The sequence below is a fragment of the Manacus vitellinus genome, unplaced genomic scaffold (assembly GCF_001715985.3).
Source record: "Manacus vitellinus isolate BGI_N305 unplaced genomic scaffold, ASM171598v3 scaffold_88_pilon, whole genome shotgun sequence".
NCBI classification, from domain to species: domain Eukaryota; kingdom Metazoa; phylum Chordata; class Aves; order Passeriformes; family Pipridae; genus Manacus; species Manacus vitellinus.
In genome coordinates, this window is record NW_021940861.1 from 708,521 (window position 1) to 725,287 (window position 16,767).

Below are 16,767 nucleotides of genomic sequence, written 5' to 3' on the forward strand. Positions count from 1 at the left end.
CCTTATCTCTTCTGCTCTGCACTGTGTCTGGGCTCCAGGGACTGATGACTCTGTAAAACGGGAGCATGCTCAGCTCTGGATAGCAGGAGAGGCAGGGATATCTCCTGTAGTTCTCCTCTCCACTGCTCCTCCTGGAAACCTGCAGGCTCTCAGTAAGGCAATATGTGTTGACTGCAGGGATGAGAGGGAGCTAATTAACTGTCTGGATGCTTTATTAGGTGGAGGAGAAATGGCTGTTCTGGGAGAGCAAGAGAGGAGGGTACAAGAAGTCATTTTTATGCCACAATTTTGTAGCCACTTGCTTATTTTCCATAAGACCTGTCATTTTCTGCAGATAGGAAACAGGAGATGTGTCAAGAGACCATCAGGGAACACGTTTACATAGCATTGGTTTTACTGATGTGTCTGGTAGTAAACAGGAGGCAAGTGGAAGCATGTGTGCATAATGTCTTTGTGTGGGATTTCAAAATAGTTCAGAGACTTAATTATGGTATAAAAAAGTAATCTTCAGTGCGTGGTATGGAGGAGCTGGGAGAAAGTGCAATCTGCTCTTGAAGATAGCCTCCTTAGCAAAGACTGGGGAAAGAGAGTTGCATTTATTTCACCAATTAGAGCACCTGCCTTTTGGTTATTCAGTGACAAGAAACTCAGGTTTTATATATGGCCTCTGTAACTCAGCCAAATAAAGCATTTGTTAGGTAGCCCAAGAATGGAGTCTGGTACAAAGAGATTGTAGCTTCTACAAAGAAGCCCAGATAAGCAACAGCTGATTCCAGAAGCATTGCCTGAGATATAGCCCTTAATCCTATTATGGCAGAGAGTGGCCTTTCGAGGTCTCTTTGAGCTTGCTGCTCTTTTATATTTTGAACAGGCAGGATTTTCACTTTGCTGCATGGGAAGATACCCTTCTTTTTTAAGGTAGGAGGGGGAAGACTGACTTACACAGTAAGTACTTGTAGGTACTTCTGCATTGTAATGGCTGTTGTGGTCACAGCAGGGTTAAGGAGAAAGAGGAAGGTTCCTTTGTGTACCAATAGGTGGGGATTGGAGCTCAGTTTTCAAATTAGGAGTAACTAAAGAGAGAAAGGAATACCCTGATAAAGAGTCCAATATGGTGGGAGAGTCCAAGAACAGAATGAGAGATGCTGGCTTGGCTCAGCCTCAACAAGTTGTTCTTGCAGAGGAATGTGTGCAGGGATAGAAAACAAAGCACGCCTCTGCTCCCAGCAGGTTGCTGAAGGCCCAGAGAACTGCCCAGAGCAGTCCGTGTTCTGGCCTGGAGGGGATGAAGCACTGATGCCAAAAGGGCTGATTGCCACTTTCCCTCTATCACTTTCAGCATGGCTTCAGTCCTGCAGAGAAACACACAGTTCTAATACTCAGAAATCAGGTACTCTTGGTGGTAGCAGCCCAGGGGGCAGCTTTTTGTCCAGAACAGGTGTGGATGTCGTAGTCTGGCCCTTGGTGAATACTGTACGATGGTATTTTTCTTGCCATACTCCCAGTGCAGTGTGTGCAGGGAAGCAACATAATGCTTATGCAAACACCCTGCTGAGCTTGGCCACCAGACTGTGAGTCTGTTGAGGTGTCCACAGTCACACTGAATCAGACCAGGTCCTGTCTCTAGCGTGCCAGGCTAAGACCTTCCTGCCAGGCTGGGTAAAGTAAGATCTCTTCACATGTTATTGCAAACATCCACTGGATATGGGTCTTAATGAGCATCCTCCCTAGGCTCTGGACCTTGCTTCAGACAGAAGCGTGATCCCAAAGTTGACTCTTCTGGCTATGTGGGTGAAAATGCTTCTCTGTCTTTAAAGTTTATAACACAAAATCCTGAATTTTAGACATTGCTAGCTTTAAGCACAGGTTTTTCTCTTCAGTCAGATCCAGTCCCACAGATGTTTTGGTGTGAGAACCCCCCCAGTGTCTGGAGCAGCATTGTGGATTGGTAGTGGCAGTTTTAGGCTTGGGATATAACTTTGGGATATAACTTGGTGAGCATTTCATTACTCACCAAAAAAAGAGCAGGGCATTTCTTGATTAGGGAGATTATCTTTCTACTTCAAGGCTTAATACAGCAAACACTGAAAACGTATAAGTTGGTCTTCCTGCTGCCTACCTCCCCACCATCACTTCCTCCAGTTATTTGCTCAGAGTTATTTGCTCAGGATTTGTTTTCCTCTGATTTTACAAGTTTGCCTTGCACAGCAAAAAACCTGCTATTTTGTTTTCTCTGGTATTTGGCAGGAAAACAAAAAGAACACAAAGAAGAAAAGGATAATAATTGTTTTTTTCCTGATGATTTAACACACAGGAGTTCTTTTTAGTGCTACAGTTGCTGCTGTGTTCAAGCATCTTCTTTTCTTAGGCATGCCAAGAGCTACTGTGGAGAGAGGAAAACAGGGTGTCTCTTAACTGTGCCTTCCTGGGACACCTGTTTCAGCTCTAAGCTGAGACCTGCCCATCCACCTGGTACTCACTACCAAGGCTCCCTCACATGTTATTTTAATCCAGGTGATGGAATTGGACAGAGCAGCTTTTGTACAGGGATTTGCAAATCTCATGTCTTTGCTGTTCTACTCCTGTGGAAGTTGAAACAGGTGTGCTGGAGCCACACCTGGTGGCTTTTGTGGTTCATGTTCCCATGCATTGTTTTCTTTTATGACACTCCTTATTTCAGGTTGGGGTAACCTTCATCTCTTCAGGACATGTGAAATGGCTGGTAAAAGATCCCCAATAGCTTCTTCCAATTAAATGGGGAAGGACTGGTTTGACAGCAGGGTTGGTAGCTGGTTCAGGAAAGTATCTGAGCAGTTTGATCCTCTAATTTGGGTTGCATTTCTACTTTTGGCCATGAGACTTGCCTCTTCCATGAGATTTTTGTTTTCTTCTTCCACCAGCAGCTGAAAACAAGTGATGCACAGAGCACACTGAATGAGAAGGCAATTGAGCAAGGCCAGTGAGATGGACTCTCCTAAGGGGCTCTTCTGAGGGCTAGAAGGAAGAAGCCTGGTGGTACAGGCTCTTTTTTTCAACTTTCTTTCTCTGATGTTCTCAGTCATTCCCTGCCCCCCCCTCCCACCCACTTGCATGAGAAAAAACAGAGTCCCTCCCGTTCCCCTTGCTGCCCAGTGGGTGAAAAAGGCTTGGTCACAGAATGAAAGAAGCAGGAAGAGGAAAATAAACAGCTGAGTCATTGCTGAAAAAAAAAAAACCGAAACCAAAAAAACGACAGACCAAAAACTTTCAGGAAAGGGGAGGACTGGAAGGGGCTGACCATGAAACTTTGAGAGAAACCACAAATGCAGCAGTGAACCTTTACAAAGCAGTCCCTCTCCATCAGCGAAGAGAGGGCTACAGTGGCTCCCACAGAGGACGTGGAGGGTACCAGGCAGCACTTGCCCAGGGACAGTGGCAGCATTCAGTTGATTTGAGCTGCTGAGAAATATGTGGAAATTACATGCTGTAAGTCAGCTAAATAAACTGGGAGCAAAATGGCTGAGTCAGAAAAATTGGACCATGAAATTCAAATGCATTATTAATTGGAAAACTGCTTAACACAGCTGGAGATCCTCTGGGTATGGGTAAACAAAAATATGATGGTGAGAGAACCAATTAAAACACTAATTGGTCCTTTTAGGAAGTTGTCCAGGTTCAGTAATGATAGCCATTAATTGTAAGCTATGGAAGAGACAACTTTTCTATGTTGCTGCTGCCTTGAACATTAGTTCCTGTGTGCATGTGTGTCTTGCCTTCTCGTGTCTATACAAAAATCATTAACTCAAGGATCTGCACATTTACCAGTGGCAAGTGCGGGTTAATGAAAAATTAGAGACTTGATCTTCCAACTACCCCATGAGTAGTTCAACAAAGCATTATATACTAAGATATAAGTTATGCAGGTCCCTTTTCTGAAAGGAAGGACTACCAATTCTTCTCCCTCATTCCCACAGGAGGAGAAGCAAAGCAGCAGCGCTGGAGCTGAAACTGTTTGCAAGAGTTTGCATTAAGTGTTAATAACCAAGTAATTATCATTCCAATAACCATAACGAAAAACACAAGATCGCACTTCCAGAAGATTATGCTTTGCACAGATGGAAAGAGGTTTTCTGTGGTCCATGTGCCCTGACTTACAGAATATAGTTTCTAGACTGAGGAATTCAACACTTACTGAACTGAATGTTCACTTGATCTTGGCCTCTGCAGTTCTGCCTTCACCAATAGAAGCAACTGTGGCATGAGTAGGGCGAAGGAAAATGCTGATGTGCTTGCAAGTGAGAATGCTGCCGTCCTTGATTTCTATGTGCAGCAACATTATCAGGACACCAGAAACCAAGCCCTCCTGTATATTGATGAAAATTTTCTCAAACCGTCATGTTGGTCTTCTGTGTCTCCCCAAATCTCTGATTCTTAGCTTTTCTTTGAAGCACTAAGTTTTATACTCCTAAAAAAAATACAGTTTTAGGTTGCCGTGCAAGGTGCTGTGCAGATTTTCATTAGTGCATGAGCGAAACTGCATGTGGACCTTTGCATTCACCCCTTTAGTTTGCAAGCTCCAGAGCAGGTGAGCAGAACCATGATTAAAAAAAAAATAGCTGTACCTGCTGGAGTCCTGCTGCAAGGAAGTGAAAAAAAAATGCTCAGTTTATTCAATGACAAAGGCTTATTTCCCTTTTTCCATGACTATGGTTGGACTTCTAGGTCCTTCTGATGCATGACCCCAGCTAAAACTGCACCATGTGTGCTTCAGTAGCTACGCTGTCCACTCAAAACATAAAGTCTAGTCTCAAAACATAATGTGCTTCAAAGTAGTTTTTTCATGCTGTCTGGTGTCTTTAATTTTGTACAAAGTTCTGTGGAGTGCAGCAGGATGAGAATTTTAGCCTGGATCTCACAGCTCTTTTAAGAGATTTTTGAATACATCTTTGCATTAATGCACTCGAAAAATTCTAAAGATAAAAAATTTGCAACTTTTGAAGCAGATCTACAGAGATGCATTTTTTTTAACTAATAATTGGGCAAAAATATTGAATCCTTAGACTTTCCTCATATCTGAAATGTGTACTGTACCTCTCATCTGGAAAGACCATTACTGACAAGGTTGTCTAGGAACAACATCTCCTCCTCTTGCTTTGCTCTGCACCCATATGCAAAGGTGCAAGAATCCCTGTTGCAAACTTCAACTTCAGCTGAAACCAGGTAAGACAAGTTGTCTCTCAAGAAGCATCCATGCGTCACTGGTGACTGAGTGCTTAATTTAGAGTAGATGCCCAAGTTTTAGTTAGATGGCTCAAATTAGGTGAGGCAAATCACACCCACAGGGAAGGTTTCTGATCAGTTGAAGTTTGTGCAAGACTATGCAAATGTGTGTTAAATTTTCCATTGTTGAGATTTCAAAAAATATTGGGAAAATCAAATACCAAATAGCTGTTATAAATACCAAATAACTGTATAAATTATAATAGCCTACAACAACCTTGCCAACCACTGGTTCAATGAACGAAACATCTTCTTACAGCCTTTGTGTGGTGGAGATTCCTCTATTTGCTTTCCTTTCAGGATGCAGCTGCAATAACAAGGCATATGTGATTTTAACGTGAAACCATAATCTGTCAACCCTGAGAACTAAGGAGCAGGCTAGCTCAATCCAACAATGTTAAACGTGTCAAGATACAAAAATCCATTCTTCCCTTACAAATGAGAGAAAGATGTCATGTAATTAGAGATGTCATGCTATGCCGGGATGAGCAACATTCCCACAATTAATCACACCAAATACATTATGTAGTAGTTGCTGCTTGAAGACAAAGGAGGACTAAATACTCATGTAAACATGCCAAATATGAACTCTCCACAGATGTTGATTGCTGTTCCATATTTGGCATGAAGCACACCAGTACGTGGAAGATATGCTCTATAGCATAGCTCAGAAAAGGGTTTATGATGCTGCAGGCAACGTGGCTGGTGTCTTTTCTAGGGTCCTTAGGAGTCTGGGTGTAAGGAACTCCCCTATGGACACCCAAGGAAAATTTGCCATTTTCTTGAATTAGAACTGCACTGGGACCCTGGCTGAACAAGAAATGTTTGGCTGACAATGCAGCAGCTTAGAAACTGAAGGCGAGTTCCAAAGTTCCTAACAACACTTACAAACGAGAACTTTGTGAATACAATGCAAAAGCCACCATGCATATTTGTTGGAATAAAAACCCAAATTAGCTTCAAGCTGGGTTTGTGATTCCTCCCTGACTTGTATGTTTACTTTTCATTAATATTGATTCCTTCTGACCTTCAAGTGCCTCTTCTTCATTGTACTTGCTCCACACTGAATAGCTTAGTGGCAATAATATTAATAGCAAAAGAAAACGTTAACAATAGAGGCTACTTGCCTGGAGAATTTTCACCTTGTGAATAAAGATTTTTTTATCAGTAAACCTCATTTGGAGACTACAGATGACATACTGTGTGACCCTGTATATAGCAAGGCTGACTGGTATTGTATGAATTTCGATATCATAACAAATGCCTGACAAGCAGTGCAGAGACATATGATATATCCTGTAAATGGCCCAGACATGAGATCGATACATAAGATTAGGAAGCCATAACCTCTAGGTGACCCACATGGAAACAAGAGCAAGGTTAAATTCAGTGAGTAAAATGCTTGCTTAGGTCTAGCCGAAATGAAGAGGTTTTGCATTGAATTAGGTTTTGACCTTGCCTTTTTTTTACTGCTTCTCTTTGATTTCCGTGTCAGCAACTAAGTTTCCATTCCCATGACCAGCAATAATTTGTGAGTGTGGCTGAAGAGTGCTACCAAAGACACTTCTCCCTCGGCATCTGCCAGGGTTTCTGTAGCTGTGTTGATCCCTCCCAGTCCTTGGCCTGGGTTTACTTCAGCTCTCTCTGACTCTGTCCCCGTGAGACAGACAGCTAGGCAATGGCAAGGGTCGCTCCCTCTGTTTCTGAAGAATGTATTGGATGAAGGGATGCATTGCCTTGGGAGCTGACGTGCTCCCCTAGGTGTGATCAAAACCCAGAGATCCAGCTTCCTGCACCGGGCACACCACATCCCCAGCGTTACACATCCAGGCCTTGATGTTTCTTTGCTAACTGATTTCTGCTCCACATCCTACCCTGTTCAGTAAGTGAAATTCTCCTAGAAGAAAAAACCTGCTTTTTGTTCTGTTTTCCATGGGGAGCTCTTGTAGAATAAGTAGAGTGGATCAGCTTGCTCTCAAATAGCTGTGTCAGGAGTCCTTTGGCCTTTCTTCCAGGGTGTAATTTGGTTTTTGTTTTCTTTGTTGGTTTTTTTTTTTAGTATTACGGAAAAAATTCTCTTTCCATAAGAAGCAGCTAAACACAGAAGTCTTTTACAGTCTCCCCATACAGCTGTAATAAAATTTGCATGAGAGAAGAAATTGTGCTTGTTTATTTGGTGCCCTTTATAACCCCTATGGCCTAGAGTGAGCACATCTGACATCAATGATGAGCTGTGGATATGGGAATAACAGCACTGTAAAATCCTCCCCAGAAGAACAGCACTTGTGGTCTGATTCATAACTACAAATGCCCTGGTGTGGTATCTATGGCACAGCAACTGACTCCAGGATTTAAAAAAATGGTAGGTTAGGTTTAGAGTCATGTTGAACATGCAAATCCATATTAGGTGTGATTCTTGGAAAAGTGTCAGGCCAGGAGACAAAGTGTGATAGATGCCCCACTTCTTCGGGCTTCTCAGAAGAATCCTCACCCTCGGCTGCAACAGCAGCTACTGTGAGCTCCAAGCATTTAAAAATCATATCACTAAAGATGTGGATGGAGGGTTGAGACTTTCCAGAGCCTTTAGGAAGTGTCCTACAAGGCACTTAGATTCCTGTGTTATTAAGATGCTTTTGAAGCTTTTACTCAGGAGAGACTAATTTTAGGTACCCACTTTTGAGAATCTTAGCCAGAAGGAAAACAAACCACTGATAAAAGTTAGACGGAGTCTTTGTTTTGGAAATCTACCCACAGGTATTTACACATCTGTGTATTATCTTGTACTGGTCACTGGTTTTTGTATGTGTATGTGTGGTTTGTTTGTTTTTTTGTTTGTTTGTTTTGCTTTCTTTTTCTTTTTTTTTTTTTTTTTTTTTTTTTTTTTACAGTACACCTACCACAAACCTCAACTTAAATACAAGCCAAACAACCAGGCAGTCACTCGTGTTGGGACCCCATCCAGGGGGCATGTTTTGTAGAAGATGAACACATACAGTGTAAGCAATAGTCTCTTGATGCCCAGATGCACAGTAGGCTGTCAAACGTATCCTAGCTCAGTTCTCATCTCATGGCAAGTTCACAGCTGCTTTTTGAGTATAGAAGGTGATGTGATGAGTGCTCAGTATCAGAGGCATGTGAAGAAATCTGCTATTGCAGGAAAACTTGACTTTGACCTTTCCCCATAACTAAGCTTCTTTTTTTTTTTCCCTTCCTTTACATTCTTTTGAGAATTGTGAGGCCCCAGAGACCTGAGGGAAAATTCATACAGCACAGGTCATTTTACCAGTCTGTGCAGCCATTCAGTCAGCAATAAACACTCTAGCAGGGCAATGATTATTGGAATAGTAGGGGGCATTCTAGCCAGCAAGCCACATGAAAATGATAGACAGTTGCTGAAATCAAGAGAACTACAAAGTAAAAGAACAAAAGCATAAGTAAGTGAATCAGTAGGCTGGGCTCAGAGACGTGACATACCAAGTGCTGTGCCTCCTATAAATTTGGTGAGTTGATGATTTACCATAGCAGGGCTTTTCAGTAAAGAAAATTAAAACTTCAGGAGGGCTCTTCAGTTCCAAGAAACAGCACCAAGAGAAACATACCCTTTATGTCACAACAGCTAACTTGGTATTAAAAGCATTGATACCAGTGAATGAGGCTGGAAGAGGCTTCAGACTCTCTCATTCCTATTAGGGTTTAAGAGCACTAGTGCCAGATCCTGCAGTTCTTACTCAAGCAAAGCTCCCATTGATGTGTTCTTAATCTGGAAAAAGTCAACATGGATATTTATGGAGCTGTTGTGCCTAGGGGCTCTAATAAAAACTATGCTAGACATTGTACCTATATTTAGTAGCAGCCAGTTCATGTCTCATAGAATTTGTGGTCTGCATAGACAAGACTGATAAAGCAGATATGGGGTAGGAATTGCTGTTATTCCTGTTTTACAGATGGGAAGTGAGGGTTAGAGATTGCAGGGGGATTTTCAAGGCCACATAGTGATGTTGGATATTTATTTCCCGTGCATTTTAAAGGGAACTGGACACACAGCTGCCTTGGTTGTGTTGAAAGGCTCAGCCAAACACAGGCATCCCAGTTTTGGCGGGATGACGGGAAGTCTGTGATGGATGTGTAATTAGTTTAGATCTAGACATTCCAGGCCAGTCTGCTACACCAAAAACATCCATTTTTGGAAAGAGTTTGCCTCAAGTTAGGGCTGTAGAATACAGACAATGGCTGCTGTCAATGTATGGATATAAAAACCAAAAAGGTAGAAACCAGAGTGAGAGGGCAATGGGAACCCACAGATCCTTGACTGCTTGGAAACCTCCTTTGTCTTTGGTTCACGTGGCTGCCTCTTCTTTCATTTTGCAGAAGCCATGTGAACCCCACCAGGACTTGAATGCATCACAGCTGGATACCTGAGCCCAGGATGGTTAGCTGTAGATAACACTTTTAAGTGAAATTTGGCAGCTGTGGTCCATAGAAACCTAACCTGTCACAGGAATTTCCAGGCCAATGACAACCACCTTGGAAAGAGACCAACAATTCAGATAAAAGAGACTGGAAGATTGGAAGGGGTTCAGAAAAAATCTCACCAAGCCTAGGAAATCTGCCTTCCATTGAGAGTCATCAGAAGCTCCATGGAAGGGAAGACTGCAAAGTGATTTAATAGAAACATCTGTAAAGGCAGTGACTTTTGAATAGAAGCAAGATGATTTACTCTTAATTTATCTGATCCTTCCCTGTAAGATTTTGTGACTGAAAAAGGTCTTTGGACAAATTTGGACACGGAATCTTATTTATTTTGTGAATGATTAATTTCACTACTAGAACAGCAGATTGTCCATCACTGAAAGACTTGCCAGCAAACCTGAGGCTTTTCTCAAAGCCATGGCCTTAGCCAGGGAAGAGTGAGGCAAGATGGTCACTACACTTTTAAACTCACAAGTTGAGAAAGTCAAGTAGAAAAAGAATTTTATCAGATACTGCCTTAAAAATACATTTAGTATTTCTTTTAAGGTTGCATATTTCTCATCCTCATACAATAGACTTCTTGTCTATTTGCAGCTCTTACAGTGTGTTGCAAATTTATTAGCCAGCCATTACAGGCTAATGAAATCAGTCAATGTAATGGATACAACACATACCTAAATATAATCAAAATAAGAATGCAGGCTCTCCCCTAACTTTGGATGAGATCTGGAGAGGCCCCAGAAGGATTGTCTAATGTATTTGAAGTTACTGAGAGGCCTAATTTTCAGAAGCCCTTGTGGCCATTCTTCTTGTGCTATTTGTGTCCCAGCACAGGTCAGCATCCTCTGCACTGGGCTTTTTGGGAAAAGTGATCTCTCTTTGCTGCTCTTGAGCCCTCAAAATGATGGTCCCATGATTTGCAGGTGCTCTTTCCCAGTTGGACTCAGTTCTTAAGAGAAGTGTTGTGACTTAAGTCTGCTCAGTACTGAGCTTGCTTACTTGAATTTCCACATTTGTAGCTCTGGGTCTGTAAAGACTCACTAATTTCTAGTTCTCACTTGAACAGAAGTTTTTTTATGTGAGAATATCATATTTCAAAAAATCTGATAAATATAACAGCAGAATAATAGTTATAATAAAAGTCTGAGTTGGCAAAAAAAGGGGATTAGGTGGGTGCATGAGTGAAAATAATGAGTGATGCTTGTGAATACAAAGCCATGGAATTTTTACTCTGTCTTTTTACTCTTCATTTTGCTGCTCCAAAAATGCCCACTGTCTTTAGTGGACAAGTCCTTGATCCTAGACAAAACTTGTCCTTTTAATGCCTTTTTCCTACCTCTCCTAATGGATCATCTGGAACACAGAAGAAGGGCAGAGTTTTACTGCAGGGGGAGAGGAAAAGAAAACCAGCATTTCCCGAAATACCCATCCAGCACCCCGTGAATATTGAGGGACAAGCAGGGATGCCCTGTGCTATCAGCTGCTGGGTTCCCCTCCCCTTGTCTCCTCCCCACCTGTTCCCAGGCCCATCTGCAAGTGTTAGATGGGATTTCAGGGAGCAGCATCCTCGGGGGATGAGGCGGCGGGGCTGACACGTCCAGGATAAAATGTTCAGGTGCAGGGACTGGGAAGAAAAAAAAAAATAAACCAAGAAAAGAAGAAAAGGCTTGCGTGTGCACGCACACAAATCAATAAAAAGTGTAATGCATCTTTCTTTAATTAAATCCCACCCTTGAATTGGCCGGGCAGCCCCGGCTGGCGGCGACCTCTGCCCCCCTCCAGTTTGCTGACTGGCACAGCTGTTAGTAAATCACCTGCTGGTGCAGCTCTCCCGGGCTTTAAAGGTCATCTGTCAGCGACTGCTGTGGAGAGATAAAGAAGAAAAACAGAACCAAAAGTCTAAAAAAAAAAAAAAAAAAAGGCACTTTATGAAAGCAAAGCCATTTGACTGTTTACCTTGCTGGCACCTGGGGGCAAATGGGGGGAGCTTTTTATTCATCCAATTCCCCTGACTCTTTTTTATGCATTTTTCCAACTTTCCAGCTACTTTTATAATCCTTTTGTTTTAAGCTTTTCTTTCCTGCAGGGAATCTGTAACTCTGCTTCAATAGCACCACTGAGTTCCCAAGAGCTACGCACAAGCTCCTGCAGGAGGGACTGATGCTGCTTGTGGCAGGGGGAACAGGTGATCCCCTGCCTCAGCACTGCTGTCCCCACCCCTGTCCCCCACCACTGTGTCATGAGGTGGCCGGGTGTGTAGGACAGTGGTGGTGGGAAGGACACAGCATATTTCCCCCTCTACCCAGGCTTTGGCTGATAGGAGCTGCAGTCAGGAGAGGCCTGGAGGATGCCCCCATGTCCTCTGCTCTGCCTGGGAACTGCTTTTAAGCTGAGGGGCTCTCCCTACTGGTGCCTGCCTGAGCTATGCTGCACCTCACTGATTTGGAGCCTGACCCTGTGCCTTGACTTCCCAGCTTGACCTCCCTCCCTCCCTCTTCATCACCATGGACTTGGCAGGTGGTTCAGACTCTTGGCTGAACCTGCTTTGCTGGTCTGCCTTGAGTCTTGTGGGACTCTCATCAGTGAGACCATGGTCTCTGTTATTCCCCCGGGAATCTCCCCTTCTCACACAGAGCAGGAAGCCCTCATACCCCCTTGCTCCCCACTCCAGATTATGTCAGGAGCAACCAGAAGCTGTGCAACCTCAGTCTGCTTTTTCATTTCCAGTAACCCGTGGCTCCAGGGCTAGAGTGCTTCTCCAAACCATTCACTTCAAACAGGACTGCCTGCTGAAGGCCACAGACATGATTTCACCCAGGCTGGAGAGTAGATTGGGTAGAGGGGGGAGTACACAGAGCAGCTCCATCCCAGAACATGAAAGAGCATGATTGTTATAGGTGATTCCTTGCCACAGACCAATCCTTCAGCTATTTATGCTTGGAGAAGATGAGCTGGTTTTATTCTTATTCAACAGTTTCATTGTCACCTTAATTTTCAGCTTCATGCAAAATGTTGTCAGTGAAAATGATGTTATTTTTGCAAAGTGGGTACATGGGCAAGGCCCAAATAATTTGGGAGCTTTTTTCCACCTGATAATTATGGACATATTTTCAATAATTAACCATTTCTATTCAGCACTGAACATGCAGCAACATTCTCAGACTTTGTTCCAAGTCAGGCAGGATGTGCAAGTGTTGCTGCAATTGCAATTTTTTTGCTTTGGGCTCATTCATATGTTAAACTCAAAGGGAAGCTTAGGGATCTGAGAAGCCACTCAAAGTAATTGCCATTCGTAAAACAGAATTTAGCCTGCTTTGAGCACAGACCCATCAAGTACATAACCTCTCAGTGGTCTGTGTTGCAGAAATTTTCATTCTTGGTTCTAACGCTCTTCCCTGTAAACCTGTGGAAAGGAATGACTGTAGCCTGTGTGCTGCAGCCCTTCAGACTAGATCTTGTTTGATGCTGAAGTTTATTGCTAGCTTTCCTAATGCAATAGCCCTCCTTATCTGGAAGATGGACTTACCTGGACTGTTGTGTGAGGGAAACGACAATAACAGAGGAGAGAACGCACCAGGACAGTAAAAGGGACATATGTGGCTCTGAGGATGGAGACTTTGTCGGTCTCTTTCTACACTCTGCCTCCAACCAAAGCAGCAACCTCCTGGGAGTTGGCCAATGGGGTTGGTGCAATCCAAGAGTGATGACACTCACATTGTAGCCAAACTGAAGAGTTTGGCACAGTACTGATGTGTCACAGGAGCTGTCCCTAGTTCTTCTTGGCCTCCTGACCTGCTATCAAACAAATGGAAACTTGTACTTTAAATATCAACCATCAGAAGTAGAAAGGAGGAAAAAATCAGTAGCTGGCAGGATCATTTGTTTAGATTGGAAGAAATGAGCTGTTTCGTGTTTCAGAAAGGGGAAAATTCTGAGCAAAGAAAACAAAAAGAATGAGGACACTGCATCAGGCAATTGTTCCTTTGCTACAGGAATAGTGCATGAATGCTCTCCCTTCCCCCTCACTTTGATGTTATAAACCCCAGCCACCATAAACATTAGGCTACTCGAAGGGTCCTAGTGACCAGGCATGGCATGGATCTACCTCTGTGTCAGAAATCATGTGAGCTTCTCTCCATAAGTAGGGCTGGGGTCATCTGGATCAAAATTCAAAACCTACTTGTGAAGTCTCCCAGGTCACCAAACTTCAAAAGCAGAATAACTTTGTGTTACACTGCAGGATGATGACAAAGGGCAGGCTACAGGCAGAGAGGGACTGACACACTGCCTTTGCCTGCTGTCACATCACCCGTGGTGTCAGAGATGACTGAACTAGGAGCTGGGCTAGCCTTAAGCAAATCATTGCTCACTTGAGGAAGCAGAGGCCAGGAGATGTGGCCAGAGCCCATTCCCACCTTTTCTGCTTCTCAAGGACTCTGAATATCTTAGCAGCAAGCAGAACTCATGTATATCCACTGTTGTGCTTATGCTGCTTCTGTAAGCATTTCCATCTCTCAGAGCCTGCTTTGTCGAGCATCTCTTTCATGTTTTGGCAAAGAAAACAGCCTCTTAGACCTTTTTGGTGAGGGTCATCTATAACCCATGAGTTGGCCAGAGGTTGCTTAATTTGAAGCACTGGGAACATCGCTTCTCTGTAGCTTGGTCCTTAGGTAAAGTAGGTGTAAAATGCTACTAGGCTGTCTGGCTGTGTTTAGGCTCTCCTAACAACAGACATGACAATACAAGGCCCATGTCACTAAAGAAGAAAAGCTGCATTTTAGCAATGCATAAGTAACGCTTAACAGGTATTTTTGAAATGTGAATTTTCTTTGCCCTCTAAGGCCGAGGTGAGTCTCAGGCAAGTGCTTCAAGGCATTGTTATTGAAAATTAGGATTGTTTGGTTGAACAAAGAACAACCTTTGCCTGTCTGATCAGACAGACAAATGCAGCAGTTACATTAATCACATGATTCAAAAATCCCTTTCCCCTAACTGCTTATGTCAGGCTGGTTCCTTGTACACAGTTCCACCCAACCCGGGGAGAGATCAAACAGCATAATGAAGATGAGTTAAAATTCTGTTCACAAACCCACATGTACCAATTCCAAACCCCAAGACAAACGGGTTTTCAGCCAGGAATCTAAGCAGAGACATTGTACTTTTACGGAGTCGTTTGGGAGCCACTGTAAACCATAATGAGTGCTAAACACAATATAGTAAGCATTTTGGCAAAACAGCTTATTGTAGAGAAGATGCTCTTTGCTGATTTAGTCTTTCGTGTCTGAGATGCAATGTTTAGTGTGTGATGGGGAGAGAGCTGTAGAGAACACATGCACATCCCCAGCACCAGTAACACAAATACAATCCAGGGCTCATGGTCCTCTAGGGGTTAGAAAAGCATTTGGGAAAAGGGATGATGACCATTAGTTAATTAGACTTTTTTCTCTCTTTCAGTGTTTGATATTTCCAGCTACTTTTGACTGTCTCTTGACTAGGAGTAGAGGTGGGTTTAACTAAGAAAAGAGATGGCTCTTCAGGCAGGCTGAGAGGAACTCAAATCTTTTCCTACCACAGAGGTAGCACAGTACCATCTTGTTTAGTTTTGCTGACTGGGCTCTGCTGGAGCTAGAAATCATGCCTGAGAAAGATCTACACCTGGGCCCTTCACCATGCTTCTTCTGGGCCATTACAATTACAGTAGCATGTACTCCTTCAGAATACTAGGTAATACAATTTTGATGTTTGAGATTCTTCACCCAGTGGCATTTTACTTCCTAAACCATGGTTTTGTTTTTAGACACATTGTTCAGACTGTTCAGAAAAGTGCTGAATGAGCCCTGCCATTTAGGGCTCCATGAGATACAGCGCATGCTAAAATTATTTGAGTACAGACCCTTCAGGGCTGAGGTTTGAAACATCACTGAGAAGAGGCACCAAAAGAATTCTGCTCATTCTAGTGAGCTGGGAATTTAGTTGTCATGGCCCTACAGAGATTGGAGAGAATTCCAGCACAGGATCCTCTGGTGATATCAGGGCAAGGTAGTTGGATGGAAAACATCCAGGGCTGCTGGACAGACCCACTTCTGAAATGGACAGCTGTGTCTAGACAGTCTTCTCTAACTTTTTGCTCTCCAAGATAAAGAGAGTGTCCAGACGAGGCAGTAGATTTCTAATCTGTAACCCATATCATCTGTTTTGGGGGCACAGTTACCTTTTCTCAGGAATGAAAGCCCACAGCTGATGAAAGCTGAACTTTTTATCTCCCTCACTGCTGCAGCCTTATCATACACAGGACTTTAATCCCACACAACACTTAAGAAATATAATCATTAAAGATCTGAGTACACGTTTTGAGATAAGATTGGTTCATGATATTATTACTGATTGCATAATTATGGAAATGAGAAAATAATCCCCTTGGGCTTTGTTGTAATGACTTCTGAGCATCTTGCATCATCATAGGCAGACAGCAGACTTCAGGATGCCAAGCTTTATTAAAAGGAATGTGGAAAATCTTGTTTTGGTTGGTGTCAATGTCTCTGGTAAGGGAGGACACCATGCATCTTCCACAATGAAATTGGATTGGGTAGAAACCCATGTGATCTTTTTGAAAATAAATAGTTAATCTTTACTTGATCTCCTGTACTCATGTCTTTTGATGCACTGGTAAACTGCATTCCTGACAGTATCTTGCTGATATTGTGGCCTTGAGAGACCTTGACTGCCTGGTCTGTGCCTCTGTTCTGAATCAAAAGACAACATGGGACCATTGCAGACCTGGCTGCATAGTGCTGATAATTTCATTGGACATATTACTTCATGGAATTGTTACTATTTTACTGATGTGAGAAGAGGTGCTGCAGGAGTGAGCTTGATGAATGTAACCTGGCCAGCAGCTGGACTCCCATCAAGGAGAAATTATTAGGACAAACATAAGTGCACTAGTGTTAGTAAAAATGGAGATAAAAACACACACACGGATTTCCCTTGCAATATTTTCTGTAATTTTGGTTTGTGTTAGAGCCACCACTAAAGAGG